At 37.7% G+C, this 27283-nt stretch overlaps 1 protein-coding gene across 2 annotated transcripts in view; it reads right to left on the reverse strand.

Annotated features, from left to right (window-relative positions):
- The window catches only part of AGTR1 (angiotensin II receptor type 1), a 54641-nt gene that overhangs the window by 21354 nt on the left and 6004 nt on the right, over nucleotides 1-27283 (reverse strand). The window contains exon 2 of one of the 2 annotated variants that reach the window (XM_061419180.1): nucleotides 21709-21790. The exons of the other annotated variant lie outside the window; for it this stretch is intronic. The gene's annotated coding sequence lies outside the window, so the exon portion shown is untranslated. The remainder of the gene's footprint in view (nucleotides 1-21708; nucleotides 21791-27283) is intronic. 2 annotated transcript variants of the gene reach the window in all.

Consider the following 27283-nt stretch of genomic DNA (forward strand, 5'->3'; position numbering starts at 1 on the left):
AATCACTACAGATGGTGACTGCAGCCATGAAATTAAAAGATGCTTACTCCTTGGAAGGAAAGTTATGACCAACCTAGATAGCATATTGAAAAGCAGAGACATTACTTTGCCAACAAAGGTCCGTATAGTCAAGGCTATGGTTTTTCCTGTGGTCATGTCAGTTCAGTCACTCAGTCGTGTCTGACTCTTTGAGACCCCATGAATCGCAGCACGCCAGGCCTCCCTGTCCATCACCAACTACCTGAGTTCACTCAGACTCATGTCCATCGAGTCAGTGATGCCATCCAGCCATCTCATCCTCTGTCGTCCCCTTCTCCTCCTGCCCCCAATCCCTCCCAGCATCAGAGTCTTTTCCAATGAGTCAACTCTTCGCATGAGGTGGCCAAAGTACTGGAGTTTCAGCTTTAGCATCAGTCCTTCCAAAGAAATCGCAGGGCTGATCTCCTTCAGGATGGACTGGTTGGATCTCCTTGCAGTCCAAGGGACTCTCAAGAGTCTTCTTCAACACCACAGTTTAAAAGCATCAATTCTTTGGCGCTCAGCTTTCTTCACAGTCCAACTCTCACATCCATACATGACCACTGGAAAAACCATAGCCTCTGGAGGGAAGCAATTCCGGAAGTCAAACCCTGCCCTCTGGCGGCATCACTGCCATAGGCAACTGCTATGTCAATCTGAATCATTCGTGTCCCAACTGATTTTAGAATATTTGAATGTAATGTTATCTTTAGGCTTTTTTTTTTTCTCTGTGGATCAACACACTGAATGTAGCCTGTCATTAAGGCTCTCAGAATTAAATCAAGTAAAGTAAGAGAGGATAAACATACCTCTCTAGAAGTCTGTGAACCAGAGTTTCAATTACTTAGTTTGAGTCTCTGTTATGTGTCTCCTCTGCCCAACTGCTTTTTATGATCCATAAGGGCAATGAGTAGTTGTTTTTGTAGCTGAAGAACATTTCTGGAAAAAAGAGTTTCTAAAGGAAACTCTATTAACAATATTAATAGAATTCTATGACCAAAATTTTAATTGTTGCATTGGTTCCTGTGGACTTTCCCTATACATTTCTTATAGACTAGTCCTGCAAGAAAAGCACCATTGTGTTTGAAATACTAGCTAAATCTGAGGAAATTATACTTCTCCTTTTCCCCATTAAGAAGTCTGTTCTCTCACTAGGAAAACACCACTGTACTTCTTATCACAGAATGCAGCCTTTTCTGTATACTGATGCCAAATGGGTAACATTTTAGTAGGGTATTTGAAGTTGTGATACGCAACTCCATGGGAGACAAGCAAGGTCATTCAGAAGGTCTTTTCATTGAGAACATCAGAGCTTTCAAAAGATGCAGGCAGCTTTTCCTGGATAATTGGGGTAAAACTGAAATAAAGCAAAACCCCATAAAGAACAAAAATAGGCGATCAGATGGAAACACTCAGAATTAGGAGGTAAAAGATACAGAAAATGCTGATGCTGAATCTTAGAAATATATGAAACCAATAGCATTGAGTAAAAAGTGACATAATTCAAGAAGCTGAAGAGCAGAAATCAGCTAATTGCAGGGTTTAGCAGAGGGAAAAAAAGGACTGAGAACTAACACTAGTCTGGAACTTAGAGATGGAGGACTTCCTGGCTTTTTCTTTGCTCTTCTAGAAATTGAGACCTTAGGCAAATCATTAAACCGTCACCGGACTTTGCTCTGATAAATGGGAATGAGACAATAAAAATCCTACCTTCCCTTGTAAGAACGTTGTGAGATTCTATATTTAAAATAGTTTCCTCAAAAGATAGTCTGTTACAACCCATTCACATGAATAGACTATATAACATAAAAACAAGTTTAATATATGCCTGAAGTTGAAAGCTAATCTTATGTCAAGAAGTATATATTCAGCACTGGGACTCTTAAAAGGGAACATTAATGTTAGCAGTGCCTGCTGGCTGTCAGGCATCATGCGACACAAACCATAGGCTTTGCAGTCACAAAGGTCAGTTAAGATCCTGGCTCAGCCTCTGACTAATCTTGTAACTGGTTAATTTACTCCTTCTCTTTGAGCCTTAGTCTCCTTATCTTTTAAAACAGGATAAAAATTTGCTGTTAACATGAAGATTAAATGAAACTTGGAGGGGGGAGATTGGTATATACTAAACATTCAGTAAATGTTATCTATTATTACTGTCATTTTATATGTTTTCAATATATATTCATATGTCCCCATCAAATACTAGGTGAATTACCCCATAAAATTATACTTTATATATATATAATTATACATATGTATATAATTTGTCACATTATTACACATGGCCAAGAAACAGATTGGAATAATGTTAGAGTTCTGTCAGTACAGTACAGTATGGTGATACAACTTGTTATTAATCAGGAAAGCAATGGAAAAGATCCAGGAAGGATCCATTTCTAAAACAAGTGAAAGGATAAACATCCAAAGTTCAGACAATTTTAAGTTTACTTTAAGCTGGGAGGGGGAAAATATCACACTATAGACCTTTGGTTGGTGAATCATACCTAATTAAATGGCAAAAATTTCCTTCAAAGTGCAGGATTCAGAGAAAAAACTTTCTTTGCCAATAGCTCCCCTAGTATTCATATAAGCCTCTTCCTTGAATTATCTGATTTAACATGTGGTAATTGTTTTTTTTTTTAATATGACTTCACAAGATTCACTGTCTAATAATTATAAAACATTATGTTGTTTCTGGTAATAACATTTCTGATATTACTTTATTACTGTATAAAATAATGGAAAAACAAATTAGGCTAAATATTTTTGTACTCAGAATAGAGCAGGCAGATTTGTGAAGTTCATTAGAACTTTGTGAGCATAACATAATATGATAATAATTTTGGATATGAAGAGGTTCTAATCCAGAGAAAATATGTTTAGAAATCAGTCTATTTCAGTAGGCATTGTAATATGCATGCCAACCATCAGCTTAAAGCCATTTTCTAGATAAATTACATGGTTCATGTTATACCAGCAAATTAAGATGTTCTCTGCATAAAAAGTCATTCTGTAACTATGGACTTTTGATTTAGGTTTGGAGTGTAGCTTTATCTTAGTGTGGATCAGGAAGTCACAGAAATTTGTGCTATAGGAGTAAATTTAGGGGTCAAATTTATTGCTTTTCTTCTTGAGAAAAATATAGGAATATATATCACCAGGGAAAGCAGAGACACAATGGTGGAGCAGAAGTACTTGCGCTTATCTCCTCTTATGAAAACATCAAAATCACAATGAATTGCTAAAGAACTATCAATAAAAATAATACCAAAAAAGATATTCTACATCTAAAGACAAAGAAGAAGCCACAATGAAAGAGTAGGAGGGGAGCATTCGTGATACAATCAAATCCCATACCTGTCAGGTGGGCCACCCATAAACTATATGTTTGCCCTCTATCCCTGTAAACATACACACTTACTATACTCTAAATGGGGTCTTCATTGTTAGACTTCCCAAGAAAGTCTATTTTAACCTATAATGTAGTTTAACCTATAATCTATAATGCTTTACCATCTTGTGCTTTTATTGAAACAACTTGAATTAGAGATTTATAACATTTTATTTCTGGAATGGGCCCTGGAAATTACATGCTCCAGCGTTCACATGTTTAAACACTTACAGGCGCTGGGAGAAACAGAGATGGGTGAAGCAGGCATGGTGGTGGACATTTCCCCTTTCTCAGAGGATGTGGGGATGGGGAATCCGGATTGTGTCCGTTGTGATTGGGGGAGATACAGGCTGAGTTTTTTTTAAAGCAAGCTGGAAATTTAAAACTTTAAATGGAATATCCTATTTTGAAATGTTTTCAACAAAAGTAAATGGAAAAAAAAGCAACACTGTGTGGAACTAAACAGAACTGTTTAGCAGATCAAATTTAGTTCTAGGAGTGCCAGTTTACAACTTAGGATCCACATTTACAAACAAGAAAACAGATTTCAAGCCCCAGCAACATGCTGCAGACCCCCATTCCAGTGTTTTTATAATAAACTAAATACTTCAAGTATACCGCATTAGACAACTCCCTCCCCAAATTCCATTCCCACATGCAACAACAACCCATGACAGGATTTGCAGGTAGCAGGAAGACACCTGCTACCCCTCAGAGATATGATGGGATGAGGTTATTATCCACCCTTGCTTTTATGAGAGGGCTGCCCTGGTGGCTCAATGGTAAAGAATCTGCCTGCCAATGCAGAAGACTCAGTTTTGATCCCTGGGTTGGGAAGATCCCCTAGAGAAGGGAATGGCACCCCACTCCAGATTTCTTGCCTGGAGAATGCTATGGACAAAGAAGCACTAAACAGCAACAAATCTCATGAGACTGGTCTGGTGCAGAGTCTGAGAACTAGTGCAGAATGGCAGCCAGGACTGCATCTCCCTGATTCTTTGATCTTGATAGCAATTTATCTTTCCTTTTTCCTTTTTATATTTTGGAGACTATACTGTTATGTTTTCTAGAGCTGTATTGCATTTCACTAAAGTGATGTCTCCATGTAGGTGAATACAGCACACAGTCTGTGAAATTTGGTGACCGCATGTTATTTTAACTTTTATTCAAAAATATCATCTACTGCTCAGAAGGTGGTCGGTAGTGAAAGCGCCTGATGCCATTTCATAGAGCCATAAAGACCAAATGGTCCTGATTATATAACTGGTGATGAAGTTAAATTTTAAAATATTTTTAGTATTTAGTACTGAAAGATATTTATTTTTGAAAACTTCCTTGTCAAATGTTTTTAAAGTGAAATGTGATATTCCAAGCATGAAATTATCTACACATTTGTGTTTCAAGGCTGCATTTGTGTTTCTGATACTATTTTCTAAATTCATTCACTGTGGTTTAGGAACACACACAAAAAAGTACCTAGAGAGACTATATGTGCTATTGATTAGGTGAGTACATTGAGGGAGTTACACATGATTAATACTGGAAGAATATGGAGTATTTCTGAGAATAGTAACATTTGGCTAGCATATACATTTCTTGGGATCATGAAAGTAAAAATGTTAGTCACTCAGTCATCTTCAACTCTTTGCAGCACCATGGACTGTCTTTGCAGCACCATGGACTGTAGCCCGCCAGGCTCCTCTGTCCATGGGATTCTCCAGGCAAGAATACTGGAATGGGTTGCCATTCCCTTCTCCAGGACATCTTCCCAATCCAGGGATTGAACCCAGGTCTCCTGCATCACAGGCAGATTCTGAGCCACCAGGGAAGTCTTAGCCCTAATAAAACTTTTTAGACAGGTAAATTTATTTTTTAGCGTGGTTGGAAAAATAGTTGAATTCTCATAAGCATATTCTGAATTCTGTAAAAAGGCAACATGTACACTTTGGTTAACTGTTTCATGATCTGGAAGAACACAATTCATGATTTTATACATAGTGCTTGGATGGGAAGAGTGGAGAGCTACAAAAGTACTAACTTCCATTTTAATTTCATTTTGGGTGAAGAGAACAAATTTCATGCTTTTTCAAGCTGTAGAGTTTTCTAGTGAGACAGAAAATCAAAATAGAAAATAGTGGACCAATAATGTAAACTCTTATAATTCAGAAAATGCCATGTTGAGGACTGCTAGCTGCTACTTTATTGAGGAATATGTGCTACAGTGGAGTATCAGTCCATCTGACAATGGTGCCATTTGCTTCAGGAGCCAGAGACAGGCTGTAGGGAATCAAAGTGAGATGGGAAAGAGCCAGTGTGGAGCGCTTCAGGAAGTCTGTTGTCTTCAGACGGTAAACCCCTCTTAAAGGGAGTATTCACCTGGGAATTTCAGTATTAAGCAAGTATGAAGTATTAGGCTGCTCAGATCAAATTCATGATACAGGGAAGAATATGGTGCAGGCAGAGGAAGGAACATGGTCAAACCAAGTTTGAGTTTTCAGCTCCAGAAATTCTATTTCAGACCTTTTAATATTGTCTATGTTGCTTCAATATGTTCAAACATTCCTCTGGCTTGAACATATGGAATGTAGTTATATAGTCATCCAATGTCCTTGTAAATGAATTTTATCATCTGTGTCATTACTAGGTCTGTTTCTATTAATTGGCTTTTTTTTCTTTTTATGGATTTTTGTTTTCATGCTTCTTTGCATGCCTGGTAACTTTTGAATGGATACTAAACACTGTGAACATTGTTTTTACTTTGTTGGATATTAGATGTTCTTGTATTCCTACATAAATTCTCCAACTATGTTCTGGGAAGCAATGAAATTGTAGTTTGATTCCTTCAGATCTGGCTTTTAAGCTTGTTTGTTAGACGGGACCAGAGCAACATTTGTGTATGTTAGTTGCTTTTCAGTCATGTCCGACTCTTTGCCACCCCATGGACTGTAGTCCGCCAGGCTCCTCAGTACATGGGATTCTCCAGGCAAGAATACTGGAGCGGAATGCCATGCCCTCCTCCAGGGGATCTTCCCAATCCAGGAATTGAACGAGAATGTCCTGCGTTGCAGTCCACAAGGGAAGCCTAGAGCAGCATTTAGTCTAATTTTTTCCTATTCCTGAAGCAAAACCCTTCTGAGTATGCCACCTGATGCCCTATGAGTTTTGAGCTCTGCCCCTCTGGCTAGTGGGAATATTTGGTTCTGGATCATCTCTAGGGTTGTTGCCTCTAATCCTTTTCGGAGATTACTCATTCACATGCACTGCAACACAGGGGGGACTTTCAGATCTCCGTGCTCTTTCTTTGTAAGGCTTTCCAGTGTCTGGTACTCTGCTCTGGGAGCTCTAGCTCCTTGCCCCTCTGGACACCAGCTCCATCCCCTCAACTCAGGGGGACTTGGGAGCTCCTTCTGGACTATCCTTTCCTGAGTTATGGCCTGGCACTTTCGCCAGGCAGTAATCTGGGGCTTACTCCATTTGTCTCCTCACCCAGAGAATACTGCCCTTTGATGGCTGATGTCCACTGTCTTGAAAATCATTGTTTTATATATATATATATATATATATATATATATATATATATATATAAAGTGTATATCTAAATGACTATATAATATTTCAGTAGCTATTTTAGGTGATAAAGTAAACCCCTCTCACCCCATCTTGGCTTGAGTTTGACCTACTTTTTGTGTGTTTTATTTTGGAAGAACTATGTAGCCTCCACTTCTTTGTCTATTTGTGAAATAAGGGTAATAATATAATGACTAATCATATAGTAGAACATATAGGGTAGAACATGTTATATAGTCTATAAGATTAGGCAAAGGGGCAGCCATACATTGAGGGTGGACTCTAAAAAAGGACCCTTGTGGGGTGACCCTCACAGGATCTCCTGAGCTCTCCTCTCTTGCCAGAACAGGGATATATGCCTTTTTTGTTGCCCACATATCAACTAATAACCCCATCCTTAAACTTGTGGACCTGCTGATGAAGGGTTTCTAGGCCAAAGGCAACTTGACTCCTCTCAGAACCAATGGGGCAAAAGCAAATTTATCTGAAACACTTTGCTAAAGGTATACTGCCACACCACTGTAGTACCTCAATAGAGTATATGTGATTTATAGTTTAAAAAAGTAGATTTAAAAAGTAGTTTTCTTATTTACACCTTCATTTGAAATAGATAACCATATTCACCAAACTCCTGTGAAGCAGAATGCATAATACTATTAGTTGAAAATATCTGCCCCAAATTATAAGCATATAGAATTCATTCAGCTTATAGTTAATGGATCAGCATTAGAAAAGAAACATTTTTTTAAAGGAAAGGTGTCTTTCTTCTGAAATATTACAATTCCAACTTACTAAAGTAGTAATGTGAGTGACTTCTCAAAATTCTCCAAGCCAGGCTTCAACAGTACATGAACTGTAAACTTCCAGATGTTCAAGCTGGATTTAGAAAAGGCAGAGGAACCAGAGATCAAATTGCCAACATCTTTTGGATCACTGAAAAAGCAAGAGAGTTCCAGAAAAACATCTACCTCTGCTTTATTGACTACATCAAAGCCTTCGACTCTGTGAATCACAACAAACTGGAAAATTCTTCAAGATGGGAATACCAAACCACCTTACCTGCCTCCTGAGAATCTGTATGCAGGTCACGAAGCATCAGTTAGAACCAGACATGGAACAGTAGACTGGTTACAAATCAGGAAAGGAGTATGTCAAGGCTATATATTGTCACCCAGCTTATGTAACTTATATTCAGAGTACATCATGCGAAATGCCAGGCTGGATGAAGCACAAGCTGTAATCAAGATTGTTGGGAGAAATATCAATAAACCCACACACGCAGATGACACCACCCTTATGGCAGAAAGTGAAGAACTAAAGAGCCTCTTGATGAAAGTGAAAGAGGAGACTGAAAAAGTTGGCTTAAAACTCAACATTCAGAAAACTATGATCATGGCATCCAGTACCATCACTCTATGGCAAATAGATGGGGAAACAATAGAAACAGTGACAGACTTTATTTTTTGGGCTCCAAAATCACTGCAGATGGTGACTGAAGCTATGAAATTAAAAGATGCTTGCTTCTTGGAGGAAAAGCTATGGCCAACCTAGACAGCGTATTAAAAAGCAGAGATATTGCTTTGCCAACAAAGGCCCATCTAGTCAAAGCTATGATTTTTCCAGTAGTCATGTATGGATGTGAGAGTTGGACTATAAAGAAAGCTGAGCACAGAATTGATTCTTTTGAACTGTGGTGTTGGAGAAGGCTCTTGAGAGTCTCTTGGACTGCAAGGAGATCAAACAAGTCAGCCCTAAAGGAAATCAGTCCTTTAGGATATTCATTGGAAGGACTGATGCTGAAGCTGAAACTGCAATACTTTGGCCACCTGATGCGAAGAACTGACTCATTGGAAAAGACCCTGATGCTGGGAAAGATTGAAGGCAGGAGGAAAAGGGGTTGACAGAGCATGAGATGGTTGGATGGCATCACTGACTCAATGGACATGAGTTTGAGCAAGCTCCGGGAGTTGGTGATGGACAGGGAAGTCTGGCGTGCTGCAGTCCATGGGGTTGCAGAGTCGGACACGACTGAGCAACTGAACTGAACTGAACGTGAGTGAAAATATAGTAAAATCATATGGCTTTTTTACCGCATGTTTATTTAGGCCAAACCAGTATGAAGCAGCTAGATTAATTACTTTTATACTGTTAAGTACTGTACATAGTTAATTATTTAATCTAAGCCATGTCTGAGCCAAACCTGTAAATTACTGTTCATGCAGGGCAATGATAATTTATGTACTCCCTCCATACTACAGCCTGTTAATATATTATTTTTGATTTGAAATTAAATGTTAAAAGTTTGCAAGAGGGCTTTCAAGACTACTCCATGACATAAGTTCTAAAATTATGGATTTCAAAATTAAGGTTGACAACATGGTATGATAGGAACTTATTCAGACGATGGATTTTATCTGAAAAATATTTTTCCCACATTTTACTCTGATCCGTTGACTCTTATGGTTTCAGCTTGTGCTTTTTATTCTGCCTGATTTTATGATGTGGACGTTGCTTTGGATGCTTGGTGGTTTTTCGGCATGCACAAAACTTGATCTCACACACCCTCCAAGTGTGGCTAGTCAGATTTTTAATCATAGTTACAAATGCCCAATGACTTTAAGTGCTAGCAAGGGGCTCACAACCACCATGAACTCACCAAACTAAACAGATGACACTGAATCCATTCTTAAAATGTAAGATCAACTTTACATTATTTGAGTAACACATAATATTTGTACATAGTCGAATGAAAGAGAACTTTAAAAGTCTTATAAAGTAAAAAATTAAATTTTGAGATGCCAATAAAGTAAAAAGAAGAAAAAGATGAAAAAAATCAGTAAAACACAACGTTTAATTAAAAATAAAAAAGAGATGTTATAGAGTATGCTTGCTGCTCCCCATGTGGTCCTGCAATGCCGCATTAGCATCACCTGGGAGCCTTCTAGCAGAGCAGTCTCTGAGTCAGAACCTGAATTTTGCAAGATTTTCCAGGTGATTTGTGTACTCGTTCATGTTTGAGATGGACTGGTCTAGAGAGACATTTAGTAATCACCAGAGCGTGTGCAGAGATCCAGTAGTTAGCCCCTCATATAGACAAAACCACCCCAATCACTGAGCCCCAGCCCAGTGGAGAGAACCAGGGCAAGCACAGACCAGCAATGGCTGAGTGAGTCTCTTGCATTTTCAGAGGGAGCCCTTGGAGTTTAGAGGAGGAAGAGTTTCACGGAGGTAAAACTGTGTGCCAAGGTAAATAAAATCTATTTTACATAAAGCTACTATCTGCTAGCTCCATACCTATAGCAAGTGAATTGGATATTAACCTTTCAGAAGAAAAACAATATAGATTCAGACTTCTTGCTGGGACTTTGATGGGAGGGTCCTTGCTTGTTTGGGGAGAACTAAGAGCATCTAAAAGGATGGGAAGTGCTCCATCTTTCCTTGCTACACATTATTACCTTTTTTTCAACATGTATGAAATATGTGAATTTTGCAACGTGAGTAGTTTTAACTAGCAACTGTCTTTCCTCTTTAAAATGTACCATTTCCTTTCCTGGCAGAGGTTTTCAAGCTGTTCAACCACTAGAGGTCTGTATTACCTATTTAAAAAAAATCATACTCAACTGATTGTCCTTCAGTTCTCAATTTCAACACCTATTTCTGTGTTTTAAGATTTAAAATCTTCTAAAAACACAACACGAGGGAATAAAAATCACAACACTTTAGGAAATGAAGGAGAAAAGCTAGTAGGAACCCTTCCATTCAGAAGGGTGCCAGGTCTTTCCCCCTCTGACTAGGAGACAATTGAGTACACCTTCATACTCAGAAACACAGAATCCACAGCCAGTCACAAATCTGGGGAGCAAATTTATTTTCTGGAAAACAGTTTTTTCCCCAATATATTTTAAGATCTCTGTCTTCATTTTAAATATAAAGCATTTGTTTTCTTATCCAAAGCAATTCAGTTCTCAGTGTAGTTCAAGCTGTGCCCCCACCCCCCAATAGTTCTTAGAACTCCAATTTTACTACTTTTATGAGGGTTTTTAAATAAGAATTTCTTTTCTTGGTGACCCAATGTTAGACTAAAATTAATGCTTTTTCATGCTTAATTTATAAGACTTTGCTGCAATTTTATAAGCAAATGCATGAGTCTTGGGCTAGCCTGGGTGGAGCTATATTAATGGTATAGCTAGTTGTTTTGACTGCAAGTTGAGTCTCCCAAGTTTTCACCGGGTTCCACGTTTGCCAGGGATTTTTCACTAGCATAGCCCATTTTGGGCCTGCCTTCTGCCAGCAGCAGCACTGACTCTGAGCCTTCCATAAATCAGAAATGAGGTGTCCTGTTTACAGGACACCTGATTAGTAGTGATGAAAGCTTTCCATAGTGTTATAGAGTGGGCCTCCTAAAACACTACACACTCATATATTCACACACTTAAATGGAATGGTTGAAAACTCTACAGAGGTAAGGAGCTATAATTTACTGAGTATGTAAAACCAAGGGTTTGGGATTTAGAGGCTGGATTTTCATAGATTCTAATTACTCCTGCATTTGGAGTAAGTGGGTACATTTGTTGCCAGGCAAGGTGTAATGCTATAAGCCTTGCCTTCTTAAAAGGCATTATTGCATAATGTTCCTGGCCTGGAAAGCCTCCAGAAGCATAAGCAGGTCTTTTGTGGCTTCTCTCTCAGTCTGTCACTTTATTAAAACACAACAATTTGCAAGTGTTATTTAGCAGATCAGCTGGGTTCATTTCAAAGGCTAATATTTAACAAAGGGGAAAATAACTTATTCTAATCCTTTTAAAAAGTGTTTTCTATGTATTCTTAGGCAATTTGCCTAGTGTTTTCTATAGATCTCAAAGCTAGGATTCAAGGACAGTTTTGTAATGTTTTACACTGCGTATTTATGTAATCCAAACGATCAGTTCTACAGCAGAAGGAAACTAATTCACAGTGCAATAAGTTATACTACAGACCACATTATTTAAAGTGGTTAAGTTTTTCATTTCCTGTTGCATTTCTGTGTATGGCTGGTGGCATATGAATTAACAATTTTCTCACTGAAATGTGACAGAAAAATATCTGCTTTACCCAATCCTGAACATTACTTTCAGACCTCCTGACTCTTCTATTATTATTCAAAATTATGCTAGCTTATGCTTGCATCTAATAATGTATAAACATATTAATTAAATATTAGCACAGTGTTTATTTATGCTAATGCTAATTTGCTTCAATCATGCCTGACTCTTTGTGACCCTATGGACTAGCACCCATCAGGCTCCTCTGTCCATGGGATTCTCCAGGCAAGAATATTGGAGTGGGGGGCCGTGCCCTCCTCCAGGGGATCTTCCCCACCCAGGGATCCAACCTGCATCTCCTGTGTCTTCTGCATTGGCAGGCGGGTTTTTTTTTTTTTTTAACCACTAAGCCACCTGGGAAGCCCTCACTTGTATACACACACACACACACACACACACACACACATATATATAAATGCTGATAGTGTAGCAGTTAATTAAAAACAGAGAAAGGAAGATCTCAGGCTTTGGAGAATTTGATGAGTTATATCTCGGGGAGAAATGAAAACTAGAATGTTGGAGTTAGTCCCAGATTCCAGTTCTTGTCTTGGTATTGGTTAGTGATATGATGGACCCCTTAGACTCACTGTGAAAAATTGAACCCAATGAGAAAACCTAACTTGTAGCTTTGTTTTTGTGAAATAAGTAAGAAAATGGAGATGAAGTGACTGACCCAGTACCTGACCAAGTAAGCATCCAATTTAAAAGATGTTAACTAATGCATTCTTTTTGTGTCTGCATTAAAAAACCCAGCAATATAATACAGTAGCAATAATCCTAGTTATGTTTAAGTGTTGTGAGAAGGCAATAAGGCCCAGTATATGAAACAGTATCAAGCTCTTCCCAAAGTGATCTCCCAAAAGGTTTCACCCATGAAACTAGACTGTAGGTTGGGAGAGTTTTAAAGATGATTCATTCTTGAATTTTTAATTTTTTTTGAGTGAGAATATTGTACCATTTTGATAACTTTATAAATCTCACTTATTTTTTTTCTGCTCAGGATGATGACTTAAGTTTGCAACTCTACTAGACTAAGAAGATATAATGTTACCCTGAAATAAGAGTTAACTACAGATAAACTATTTGCAGGGCAGTTAAAAAGATGAAGTTAAGGATAGGTTCTACCTCAGGGAATTGAAAGAAAAAAAATGTGATGCTTAAAATACTATTTTCAACCCTTATATTACCTTACCCCACATGATTGAGATAAGTTTGTTTTGCCTAAAATACTTTATAGTGTCTCCTTTCAAGAGAAAAATCTGTGGGAGAGGAATTTGAAGGAAGCTGTGACCAACTAGCTTTTTATTAGGGACAGAATGCTGATTAAATTTCAGGCATTATTTTTAACTCAACTTGTCTTCCCAATACTATTTGGGTTTAGTGTGAACACTGAGGTATTTTGCAACCACCATTGGCGAGAGCAAAGACCAACTACTGACATAGAACTAAAAGGTTTTACTCAGAGGAGCAGGACTAGACTTTGGCACTTTGGCCTTTATCCAGCAATTTCCAAGGACACACTTGAGTTTCAAAAGAGATATGTGCTTCCTGAAACCACAGGCCCTCCCCTGGACAAGTCAGTGTCAATTCAAACCAACTTTCATGTTTTTCTGTGAGAAAAGGAAAGCTCCTCATTTAAAGTGGCATGTTGTATGTTCCCAGAATGTTCTAGTTCTTTTGCAAGGGCTGATTTTATGAGATGTCAATGATATGAGGGGTCCTGGGAAATAAATTCCTATATCATTATAAATAATTGTTTATACCATCAGCAGCCCTGGCACCTGGAATTATATCAGACGTTCTTCTGGGGTTATATTTCGGTTTAGAGAGCCAGTCACACTTAAGGACTGAGTCTCTTATCTTTTGTCAACTCAGCACAACCTTGTTTCCAGAAGCCTCCTTCTATCACCACCACTTTGGAAATCAAATCTGCATTTCCACTTCAAACTGCATGGCCTATAACTCCTCATGCACAGGAGAAATGTACAAAAATATTTTACTATGGCATTGTGAACTATAGCTATTGGGTATTGTTTTTCTAGAATAAAGGAAATCACATTTTTCCCCCTCATTCTGTCCACAATCACTTCTCATTTCTCACTTGGGGGAAGTCTCTAAAGGAGGCCTGTAAGGCACAGGCCTATTTGGGGGAAGCATGACATCACAGATGATTCGGTCCTTGGCCCTATCGGCTGGAAATAGTAACTAAGTCCTTTGTCTAAGCTGGTAAGAGAGGAGCTGCAGAAAATCAAATTAGCAGGAGAGAAACTATTCGTCTTCATTTTCTTGTTTCCAGCCTGCAAATACAGATTGTTAAATATGCCTGTTCTCTAATCCTCATTAGGAAATCTTGAAGAATAGCAGGACAGGAAAAAAGGCATGGGGGTTATGAGAAAACACCACCACTAAAAAATAATACAAAGTCAGAATCGTTCCTTCTCATTCAGACTGTCTTACGTGTTTAGAGGTGGTAGAATTTGAAGTTTTTCATTAAATTATTTTATTTCAGTTATATGTGGATGGATGCCATGTATACAATCCCAAACATATCATTTTATTTAGAATTTTCTTTTTCCTGGACTTGAAGAGAAAATAATTTAAATAGAATACCCAGTGTATGAAATCATTTTGCATTCAGTGGTAGCCCCAGGAATTGTTAAGTTCACTGGTATATTAATTTCAGAAGGCAAAACCTTCACTATAATAATCTAATGGTGATGCCATGCACCACTAAATCTCTGTTATGGGGGGTGGTTTATTTTCAGGCCCACAGACATGGGATTACAGGTCAGTGATAGGCAAAGTATTCTTGAGGTATACCAAAGGCCCCAAACATATCAGTCGGTGGTCCAGGAGGAACTGACATCAACTGCAGGGTTTTAGTGATTAGTGTTCTAGTAGTAGTCACTGATGATGATGACTACTGAACCAGTCACTGGGGATTGAATCATGTACCTGACTTCTCTTAAAAAATCTCTCCTGTGAAAATATCTCACTACATTTCAAAGCAGCTTCAATCATGAAACCATTTCAGTTTAAAAATTTCATTTGTTCCCCTCTTCTAGCATCCATTCTAAATTATGTCTCTAGTCCATCTGTCAGTTGATACCCTTCAATTTTTGCTTTACAGATACTGGTCTGTTTGCTGTGTCTTAAATATGCCAATGCATTGCTGCCTCAGGGCCTTTGCACTTGCTCTGCTCTCTCCATTGATCCATCTTCCTCCACACAGTTCCTTTGTTCTTAGTAAGGAGGCTTTCCCTAAACTCCTTTTAGAACTGCACCCTTCTTCCTCACTGCTTCTACACTCTATTTTCATTCTTCATGTCATCCAACATATTCTATACTTTAACTTTTTTTCCTGTCCAAATGCACTGGAATGTTCTATGAGGGTCAGGATTTTTGTCTGCTTTGCTCACACTTTGTCCTTCATGTTGGGAATAGTAATTGGCATGTAGGTGTCCAAAGAAAATACTTATTGAGTAAATAACAGCAGAATCTGTTGTAAACTGCAGCCCTAAATAGGAATAACTTGTGTTTAATATAATTTTCATTCAGAAGACTTTACTCTCATGACATTTCTTTGATTTTTGTATTTTTGGAGCCAGAAGAAACAAACTTTAGGGTTACCCCACACCTGCTCAGTAATAAACTTCTGGGTCACAATAGTTGCAAACTGAAATGCCATCAGGATTTAGACAGTTAAATTTAGGTGTGAAGCATCATTGAGGAGTGATGGGGGCTTTGACAAATAGTTGAGTTCATGTACTATTATCCCTAAAGGCATTCAGATTTGGAAAAAAAAAAAAAATTAAGCATAGCCCTGTCAGAAGAGATCCGTCTACCTGTGGTTTTAAAGGTCAATAGGACCATGAAGACATTTCTAAGTCATACTGTTTTTTCTATCTCTTTGCAACTATTCACTCAGGCTTGGGTATGTGCCTGATTCCACTTCAGGACAGGAATACTCAGCTGATAAAATCTAATTACATTTGCTTCCCAACTAAATTGCATGTCACCTTCCCCTCTTGCGACGGAAATGGCCCCTCTTGGGTCCTCAGCGTCTGATTATTGCAAACCTAATTGATTTGCGACATTTCATTAATAAAGTTAACTAAAACTAATTATACATATTGAAAAGAAGTTTCCTGTGAAATGAATTATTCTATTTAGCTTAAGGGTTCTTAATTGTTAGAATGAATTGTTGAGGAGGATTGAAGCATTATTTTCTCTTGAGATCTTTATATATATATATATATATAAAATACATATATATGTACATATAATATAAATATGGATTGATGGATGTTTATACTATAGTAACTGAAAAAAAGAAGAAAATGGTTAAAAATGAAGGTTAGAAATAACAAAACATCCTCCTCAGAAGATAAAAATCACAAAATAGGTTGTGCATAGATCTCTAATCATTTTAAGATGTCAAATTAGGATCTGTTACATTTATCATACAAAGGAAGCTAAAATCAATTTTTAAATTGTTTGACATGTATTATTTTATTCGTAGCATAAATTTCTTTTCACTGAACTGGTTCATATTGTATTTCTCACTCTTAATTCAGATGCCATGTGTCTAATTCACCAATCTAATTAAATCAAAATTCTAGCATAAATCCAGAGGGAGCCTATACTAACTATTTCAATTGCCCCAAACCAAGCAGATGCATTGTGGGTCAGTACTTTTCACAGGGTCATTTTCAACATTCCCTATTTGTTCAGTTATATGTAGATAAATATATTCTACATAAAATGAAGATGAGAGTTCATTAATGGTTTGCTGCTAAGTCACTTCAGTCGTGTCCAACTGTGTGCGACCCCATAGACGACAGCCTACCAGGCTCCGCTGTCCCTGGGATTCTCCAGACAAGAACATTGGAGTGGGTTGCCATTTCCTTCTCCAATGCATGAAAGTGAAAAATGAAAGTGAAGTCACTCAGTCGTGTCCGACTCTTAGCAACCCCACGGACTGCAGCCTACCTGGCTCCTCCGTCCGTGGTATTTTCCAGGCAAAACTACTGGAGTGGGGTGCCATTGCCTTCTCCGCATTAATGGTTTAGAGTTGAATAAACCATGGCTGGGCCGTTACTGTTACAGAATAACCTTCTGTATCACATAAGAAGCTGTTCTCATGAATGACTTGAATTTACATTGCTTTTACACTGCCAAAGCAGGTGCCAAAGAATTTCCTTCTTTGCATTAAGTAAGACACTGAGTTGTTTTATCCTCTTGCTTTGTATACTGACTGCACTGGACAGACCATGAGGCAGCAAAATGCCCATACTGTTCTTCCCCCTTGGCCTGAAGCATCACTGAGTCAAGGTTCAGACACTAGGTCAAATGATAGCCTTTATCCACTGCCTGGTTTTATCTACAATGGCTTTGTTTGCTTTTTATGGTGGCCAGTGCTGTGTGCAGAAGTACTTTGGCTTTGCTTGGGTAAAAGGAGAAGGAAGGCTGCTTCCGATGGGACTTTGGACTTGCGATGTGACATTATACCTCTTGTCCCAGGGACGCCCTGGGAGAGTCCAATATTTTTTTTCAAATCTGGAAAGGTGCCAAAAACCTAATTCTAAATAACTGGTTATCATCTGCCAAGTTTGTACTGTACTATTACATTTCTGAGATATTTTAGATATTCCCTGAATTAAAAAAAAATGACTCATATATCTAAATCGTTTTAAGAGTCTTAAAAGGAATGACTAGCTAGTTGAAGGGAGAAGATGACAGCACTTCTAGTACTGGTGAAGAGTGCTTCCTGCCAGCAAAACCAAACTGTGAAATTAAGAGGTGAATTCTCTGAGCTCTTTTAATGATTAAAAATATTAACAGTAACCCAGTTTAAATTAGAATCTCCTATATAGTTGTATGCTGTGCATATCTAGCTATATTGTTTAAACCTAGGATGACTATTCGGAGAAGGCAATGGCACCCCACTCCAGTACTTTTGCCTGGAAAATCCCATGGACAGAGGAGACTGGTGGGCTGCAGTCCATGGGGTTGCTACAGTTGGACATGACTGAGTGACTTCATTTTCACTTTTCACTTTCATGCATTGGAGAAGGAAATGGCAACCCACTCCAGTGTTCTTGTCTGGAGAATCCCAGGGATGCGGGAGCCTGATGGGCTGCCGTCTATGGGGTCGCACAGAGTCGGATACAACTGAAGTGACTTAGCAGCAGCAGCAGCAGCAGGATGAATATTACTGTGAATAAACTATATGGATAATAGGTTATTTACAGTAAACCTATTATTTTATAAAAAAAGCTATTTTTTGGTTTATTAAAGAAAAACAAAACTCCACAGACAGCTAACATTTACTCTACCTTTTTTTCATTGGTAAGATTTGGATTCATATTTAACAATTCAAAACTGTGTTTGCACCTTTATTATTTATGCTTTCACAGAAAAATGATACTGTTAAATGTGTAAAGGAATACTGGCTGGGTAGTTATGTCTTTTTCATAGCTAGTTATATAGCTATTTCAAATCTTTGATGCTTCAATGACTCAAAGATAAATTTGCTTTTAATTCCTTGCCTTGTGTAACATATAACCATTAGTCCAGGAATCAAATTTAATTGAACTACTAGATATAAGTGACTGGAAAATAATTGAAACTGATATTAAATGAATGGATCACAGTAGAGGATCAATGGTGAATAAGAAATTTAAGTATATACTGTAAAAGGGGGTGATTATATTAATTAAAATTATAAACAAGCTATTATTCTTTGTTATACAATAAGTTGGAAATCCAGAGACCATTAATATAATACACATTTCCATAAATGATACAGAAATAAATGATCTAATAGTTATTTTGTTTGGTTCTTCGGTTGCTTAAAAAAATAAAGCTTTAGTAAAGTTGGTGTGATTGAGACCCATCTATCATTGTAGGAAAAATAAAATCTAACAGAATATAAAGAACAAAGAAAAAATACTGGCCTTTAAAAATGATCCTACATCTTTTCTAGTTTTGCTTACTTGAAGACATCAGTGATTCAGTAAAAAAGCCAACAGCCATATATTAGGTCAACATAACTATATGTACAATTTTTCACAATTTTTAAGGAAACAAAAACCTCTAATTTTATAAGAATACATAAAGTATTTAAATAAATATTTAAGTAAAACAGTTAATTCCACATATCTTAATATGCAAATAAATAGGAAAGAGGAAAGGGGCTTGTGAGAGCCATACACCAGATAACCTACAGTTAAGAAAATTAGCATTTAAAAATATTTTTAAATTTCAAAAGACATATAAAAGAGCCCAAAACTTTCTTACCAAGTAGCAATGGAAGCCTACTGCATTATTAATAATTCCTTTATAATAGCACTGTCTAGTAGAACTTTCCATAATGATAGAAATGTTCTATATCTGTGCTATTCAGTACAGTAGCCACTACCTACATGTGTCTATTGAGAACTTGAAATGTGGCTAGTATCATGCAGGAACTCAGTTTTTAACTGCATTTATAATTAATGTAAACAGCTACATGGAGCAGATGATTACCATAGATTTTAAGCCCCTGAATATTTTTATTCTTTTATATGTATTAACCATGTTTTCCCATTTATCATAAGTAGGTTTCAGCCTAAGTATTTTTGTTTCTACAATATGAAACAAGCTCTGAAATACTGTTTACACATTACTGGTTTAAATCAATAAAAGATCAAAGTTCTGTAGTTTTAAGTTGATGAAAGTTTTAAAGTGACAATACAAAGTTCAGAAGGCCCTTGGAAAACACTTTTTGTATTTCAATATAATGACATGGGTTGGGACGGGGCTTGGAGATTCTTCCAAAGGCAAAGTTGCTAGTTAGTGGAAGAACTGTATGATGTTAGTTCTTCAGTGGAAAATAACTTATTAGAATTAAGTATGTTTTTGCTCATTTATCTGAAACTTAAAGGTCTGAAAAAGTTTAACATTGTACAGGATGTTTTTTTCAGTGTTTTCTTATTTGTAAGCAAAATGTTGTAGTTATTTGGAAAGTTTTACTACAAATGTGTGAATGTTAATCAGAAACTTAGGGGCTTCCAAAATACAGGAGGAGAGGCTGATCTAAGGACCATTTCCAGGAAGAATGCCCCTGTATTATTATCCTGATTCTTCTGCTTTAAGGCTGAGGAGGTGAATATGTAAAGAGCTCCTTCTGTTCAGTACTCTTAGGATATAAAAAAAAGCTGCTAGTTTTGGTATCTTCCTAACTGGGACATATATTTTAATATATTTTCCCAGAGCTGGATTTTTGCTGAAAATGTGCATAGCCCAGCTTCCAAAATTTCAACTACACCTCACAAAAAAACCCCTAAAGATTTCCAGTGACAGAACTCTGCAGAACGTTACTATTTTTGTCTTCCAAGATTAGAGTAGTCCTAAATAGTTTTCTAACACCACTGTGGACTGCCTTCCAGCAAGTGTTTCCTACTTGTCAATCAAAAAGACTAGTTACCTCTAACATAGGTCTGCCCACCCATCACCTATCTTATCTACCTCCTACTTTGATAAAATCCAGCCATGACACATTCAGAAAGGGACAAGCTACTCTTTTCATTTTCCTTGGAGGAACTAGGGAATGTCTCCCCTGTTAATTTGGGAAGCGGAGGGTTTGTTCTTTGAGCTGAGTTTATGTCAGGAGAAAAAAATCCTGCTAGCTGGGTAAATCAAGGAGTCTTTTTATGAAAAATATCATACAGTCTGTGTGATAAGAGTTGAACTGACAGAGCACCCCCCTAGCTGCTCTGTGAGGTTCTGAGTGGAATGCCCCACTGTGTGACTCCATGGGGCTTATGTCTACCAGGGGTTAAACTGCTTTGGAATTAATGGGTACCTCTGTATATGGTTTTTCCTGTGGTCATGTATGGATGTGAGAGTTGGACTGTGAAGAAGGCTGAGCGCCAAAGAATTGATGCTTTTGAACTGTGGTGTTGGAGAAGACTCTTGAGAGTCCCTTGGACTGCAAGGAGATCCAACCAGTCCATTCTGAAGGAGATCAGCCCTGGGATTTCTTTGGAAGGCATGATGCTAAAGCTGAAACTCCAGTACTTTGGCCACCTCATGCGAAGAGTTGACTCATTGGAAAAGACTCTGATGCTGGGAGGGATTGGGGGCAGGAGGAAAAGGGGATGACAGAGGATGAGATGGCTGGATGGCATCACCGACTTGATGGACATAAGTTTGAGTGAACTCCAGGAGTTGGCGATGGACAGGGAGGCCTGGCGTGCTGCAATTCATGGGGTTACAAAGAGTCGCAAAGAGTCGGACACGACTGAGCGACTGAACTGAACTGAACTGAACTGCAGAGGATATAGGCTCAATCCCTGGTCAGGAAGCGGAGATCCCACGTGCCTTGGGGCCAAAAAGCCAAACCATGAAACGGAAGCAATCTTGTAATGAATTCAATAAAGACTTTAAAAATGGTCCACATCAAAAAAATCTTAAAAAAATTCATATTATTAATAATATGTATGTTCTTTATATATTGGAAGGAATGGGCTCAGAATGTCATTCTTTTCTACAGCTTCTGTTTCTGTCACCTGACAATAGTGTGTGTGGCTTTTTGTGCTACCTTCATGGTTGACACATTAGAGAAAATTACTGACAGATACAATGTTATAGGTGTAAGCCATTTACCTGGATGCAGACCTTCTGGAATGGCTTCAATGACTTAGTCAGATAAAACCTGTCATTTTAGATCAGCTTATCATACATCAGTCTGTAAAGAAAAAAAAAAAAAACATTAAGTGATTCACTGAAAAAGGTCAGATTTTTATTTTCTAATTTATAAAATAAGCATTAACACTACATCTTAAGAATGTTTTTGAATGGAATGAAGCCATCTGTCAACATCGAGAACATATTTTTCCTTATACAGACTTAGGCTCTACTGGGTGACCATCTGTCAAGGGACCTTGTCCTCTTCCTGATTATAGTCAACATTTTCCCTCCTTGTAGATGAATGCTAGAGAAGGTGAAAAAGAGTTTTTGGGTCAACAATAATGCAATTTCTAAGGCATTTCTGGGAGAAGGCAATGGCACTCCACTCCAGTACTCTTGTCTGGAAAATCCCATGGGCGGAGGAGCCTGGTAGGCTGCAGTCCATGGGGTCTCACAGAGTCGGACACGACTGGAGCGACTTAGCAGCAGCAGCAAGGTATTTCTGTAGCTATAACTACTAAATATAAGAAACATCCTTATAGATTAGATTTTTACTTGTGAATTAACAAACTTTGATACATGATTATTAGAGTATAATTTCTATACAATGTCGTGTTAATTTCTGCTGTACAATGGAGTGACTAATTTATATGTATACATATATCCCCCTCATTCTTGGACCTCCTGCTCACCACCCCTGCCTCCATCCAACCCATCCAGGTCACCACAGAGCAATGAGCTGAGCTCCCTATGCTTTATAGCATGGTAGTGTGATTCTGTTTTATACATGGTAGGTAGTGTGATATACAATTCTTTTCATATAAAGCTTCAGTTCAGTTCAGTTCAGTCGCTCAGTCGTGTCCAACTCTTTGCGACCCCATGAACCACAGCACACCAGGTTGCCCTGTCCATCACCAACTCCTGGAATCTAACCAAACCCATGTCCATCGAGTTGGTGATGCCTTCCGACCATGTCATCCTCTGTCATCCCCTTCTCTTCCTGCCCTCAATCTTGCCCAGCATCAAGGTCTTTTCAAATGAGTCAGTTCTTCACATCAGGTGGCCAGAGTATTGGAGTTTCAGATTCAACATCAGTCCTTCCAATGAACACCCAGGACTAATCTCCTTTAGGAAGGACTGATTGGATCTCCTTGCAGTCCAAGGGACTCTCAAGAGTCTTCTCCAACACCACAGTTCAAAAGCATCAATTCTTCGGCACTCAGCTTTCTTTATAGTCCAACTTTCACATCCATACATGACCACTGGAAAAACCATAGCCTTGACCAGACAGACCTTTGTTGGCAAAGTAATGTCTCTGCTTTTTAATATGCTGTCTAGGTTGGTCATAACTTTCCTCCCAAGGAGTAAGCATCTTTTAATTTCATAGCTGCAATCACCATCTGCAGTGATTTTGGAGCCCCCCAAAAATAAAGTCAGCCACTGTTTCCACTGTTTCCCCATCTATTTGCCATGGAGTGATGGACCAGATGCCATGACCTTAGTTTTCTGAATATTGAGCTTTTAAGCCAACTTTTTCAGTCTCCTCTTTCACTTTCATCAAGAGGCTCTTTAGTTCTTTGCTTTCTACCATAAGGGTGGTGTCATCTATATATCTGAGGATATTGATATTTCTCTAGGCAATCTTGACTCCAGCTTGTGCTTCCTCCAGCCCAGCGTTTCTCATGATGTACTCTACAAGTGTTATTGTGCCATAATTTTGAACAAAATCTCCTTAAAAGTTTTTTTCTGTTTTAATTTTCCATAGAGGTAATATATGTATGTGGTACAAGTGCCTAGTTATGGAAATGTATAAAGTAAAAGCACACATCTCTTAATTCTCTAATTGTCTCTCCAGATCTACTTGCCAGAGATATATACTACCAATAGTTTTTTTTATGTGTCCTTTAGAACTTTAAAAAGAGTGCACCCATGTATATAAGTGTGTATATCCATTGCTTCTCATTTTATGCATTATATGTTCTGTACTTTGCTTTCCTTTAAAAAAACAACAGTAATATGTCTCGTAGAACTTTCTACATCATTTACACAAATCTATCTCACATCATTTACACAAATCTATCTTACTCATAGGATTCTAATCATTGCACTGAAATATGATAATTGATATAATCAGCCCCTAGTGGGCCTTGGGGGCTTTCCAAGTGGCTCAGAGGTAAAGAATTTGCCTGTCAATGCAGAAGACTCAGGAGATGCAGGTTCAATCTCTGGGTAGAGAAGGTCACCTGGAAGAGGAAATGGCAACCCATTCCAATATTCTTGCCTGGGAAATCTCACGGACAGAGGAGCCTGGTAGGCTATAGTCCATGGGGTTACAGAGTCAGACTGAGTGACTCAGCACACATCATGGGCCTGACGGGGTTTTTTTTTTTTTTCCTTCTATTTCCCTTTTTTGGATGTAAAAAAGCCTCAATGATCATATTTATATATATGTATTTTTGTACTTATATGATTATACTGGTAGAATGAATTCCAAACATAATTGTCAATACAAATTGTTTATACACTCTAGGTTTTTGGAAGATACTTACAAAATGTCCTCTATAATGGCTATATGAAATTAAGATACCAAAAATCTGACTTGTATAAAATTTTGTATTTTTTTCTCAGTCTGATAAGTGAAAAATATATATTTGTTTTGGTTTACCCTTTTTCTTGGTTAGGAATGAGATTGAGCTTCTTTTTGTTTTCTTATTTTTGCAATTATTTTTCTACTAGGTTGCCTAGTTATGGCCTTCACTCATTTTTCCATTGGGTTCATTGTTTCTTGTTTTAAAAAGCTCATGTCGAAAATTGGCATTTTACATGTAATGTGTGGCAAATAGCTTTCCTAAGTTCCTGTTTATCTTTTGTGTTTGTTTCTGGTGCTTTTTACTACACAACCATTTTAATTTTTTTATGTAGCCAAATTCATCAATATTTGTCATTATGGTTTGGGGATTTTTTAAAGTAAGAAATTGTTTAAAGTTAATGAATCAGCCCTGGGATTTCTTTGGAAGGAATGATGCTAAAGCTGAAACTCCAGTACTTTGGCCACCTCATGCAAAGAGTTGACTCATTGGAAAAGACTCTGATGCTGGGAGGGATTGGGGGCAGGAGGAGAAGGGGATGACAGAGGATGAGATGGCTGGATGGCATCACTGACTCAATGGACGTGAGTCTGGGTGAACTCTGGGAGTTGGTGATGGACAGGGAGGCCTGGTGTGCTGCAATTCATGGGGTCGCAAAGAGTCGGACACAACTGAGCGACTGAACTGAACTGAACTGAATGAATTACTCAAGAAGATTGTGTATAGGTTTTTTTTTTTTCTAGCAACAACACATATTAGTTTTTGAGTTTTACTATCACCTTGTGGTACAGGAGGATTTTGGCATTAGAAGAATATATTTTTAACTTATTTTTTGGTGGTTTTTTTGTCATAGCAAAAATTTTCCCATGAGATATTTTTTCCTATAAAATGCCACTCTGGTGTAAAATCTGTGAACTCTTATAGGGCTCTAGTGCACCTTAGGGAAAAAAATAGAGACAGGGTTGACTTGCCAGGATCATTCTCCAGAGGGTTAATGGTGGTTGTCTATAATCTGAAATCTAGAGTGAGTTAGAAGGAAAGGAAAAGAAATTCCAAGATAAAAAGTATGAACGGAGGCTCATGATAGGAAAGTCTGAAAGCGCATGCCAAAAAAGGGGAAAGAAAAGTCACGTTTGATCTTAGCCTTGATCTTAATAATCCTCAAAAGCTTTAAAGATTTGTTATATATTTTGCCTAGTGTTTCTTATCTGTTTGTGCAAATATGCAGACATTTAAAAAAATCTCTAAGTGATTTTGCTTTCAAATCAGTGCTAGTATAACTGAACTGTTTTCATTAGAACACCAATGACCCAAATAAGACATTAATGGCACCTTGACAAGAATCTATCAAAGACACACACGCACACATACACACACACACACACTCTCTTTCACATTGGATTTTTGTTTTATACACTGCTGTATTCACTTGTGATTACCTTTCTTTGTCACTAGATATTTTAAAATATATACATATAAAATATGCAATGACTGTATAATATTCCATCATGTGGCTTAATGTAATGGGAATTTAAAAGAATAGATTTGTATTTCTCGCAAAAATCCACTCTATTAACCCAGTATGTCAAACGCTAGAACACAGTCAGGAAATTATTACATAGGAAATCACATCAGATTATTTTCCATTCCTGATAAAGTGGCAGCAGTTAACTGTGTGAAGGTTAAGTGCTGGAAGACATCATGGTACAATGTATTTTATGTGACATGACATTTGAATGGAAGGAGAATTAGATGATTAAAGCTGGGTTAATGGAACGTTCTTGTTCTAGCAGCATACCACGTAATTTACAAGTATGTAAGATGCATTTGAATTGCATAACAAGAAGAGTTTGGGTCCAAGAGTGAAGAAAAGCATGTATGATGATGAAATTGTAAATGGATGAAGTTTAGAAGAAGTGCTGTGAGGTTTTTCCTTTTTTTTTTCAGTTTATTTAGAAAAAAAAAAACCTAGTGTTGACTAAATTCAGCCACACTCACAACTATTTGGGGTTAGTGAGATGAGCAGGACTGTTAAGAGTCACAAGAGAATCACTGGTACTTTATCATTGATCAGCACTAAGAAACTCTGCTTGCTAGTACGCAGGATGTCTCCTGGGCACAAGTTCCCTTTTGAGCCCTCACTACGTGGCTTTATGGCATCCCTGGGTTGATTTTTGCCTTCATCTATAACTTACAAGTTAGACACTGTACTATTAGTGCTGCCAAAAGTTCTAGATCTAAGCAGCTGGTGACATTCTGTCTCTCAAGGATGTCCCTTTATCACGGAGAAAATCGTGGCTGCTTAGTTCTGTTGACATGCCTCTCTCTCAAACATGATCACAGGGAGCTCAGACTCACCTCGGTCTTCTGACCCACATCAATGAGCCTCTGTCAAAACAACAGACATTTGACCCAATCCAACTGACAGCTCTCAGAGAGTCTATATGCACTGGGAAAAATGTCTCAGAGACTCATCATTTGAGGAGTCACTGGCTTAAAATCAGGTACCCTTAAAAAAAAAATCAGGTACCCTTGTTTGCAGACTGACTGATTAGTATTATATTCAACTAAAGTTTTAGAAACTATGCTTACAGATAAATGTGTTTATATTAAAACTATGCTTATAGATAAATGTGTTTATATTAAAAGCTGAAAGAGTGATACATAATTTGAGTTGGAAAGTTTATATATGTTTATATATGTAGGATATGGGTTATTGAACTCAAGAACTTTTTTAAAAAGTTCATCAGAACACAAAGGTTAAAAAAAAAAGATAAATTTCAGGTAAGTTTTGGGAAAACAGAGATATCAAGTCTTAAATTTTAAATTATGAACTATCATAGTTTTCTTACTTGTTTCCCAACTAAAGAAGGAATTCCTAGAATTCCTCATTATTGAAGTTAAAGGTAAGATGACAGGAAAATGTTATAGATCTTGCTTTTTTCTATGAGGAAAACAGAACT

The sequence above is a fragment of the Bos javanicus genome, chromosome 1 (assembly GCF_032452875.1).
Source record: "Bos javanicus breed banteng chromosome 1, ARS-OSU_banteng_1.0, whole genome shotgun sequence".
NCBI classification, from domain to species: domain Eukaryota; kingdom Metazoa; phylum Chordata; class Mammalia; order Artiodactyla; family Bovidae; genus Bos; species Bos javanicus.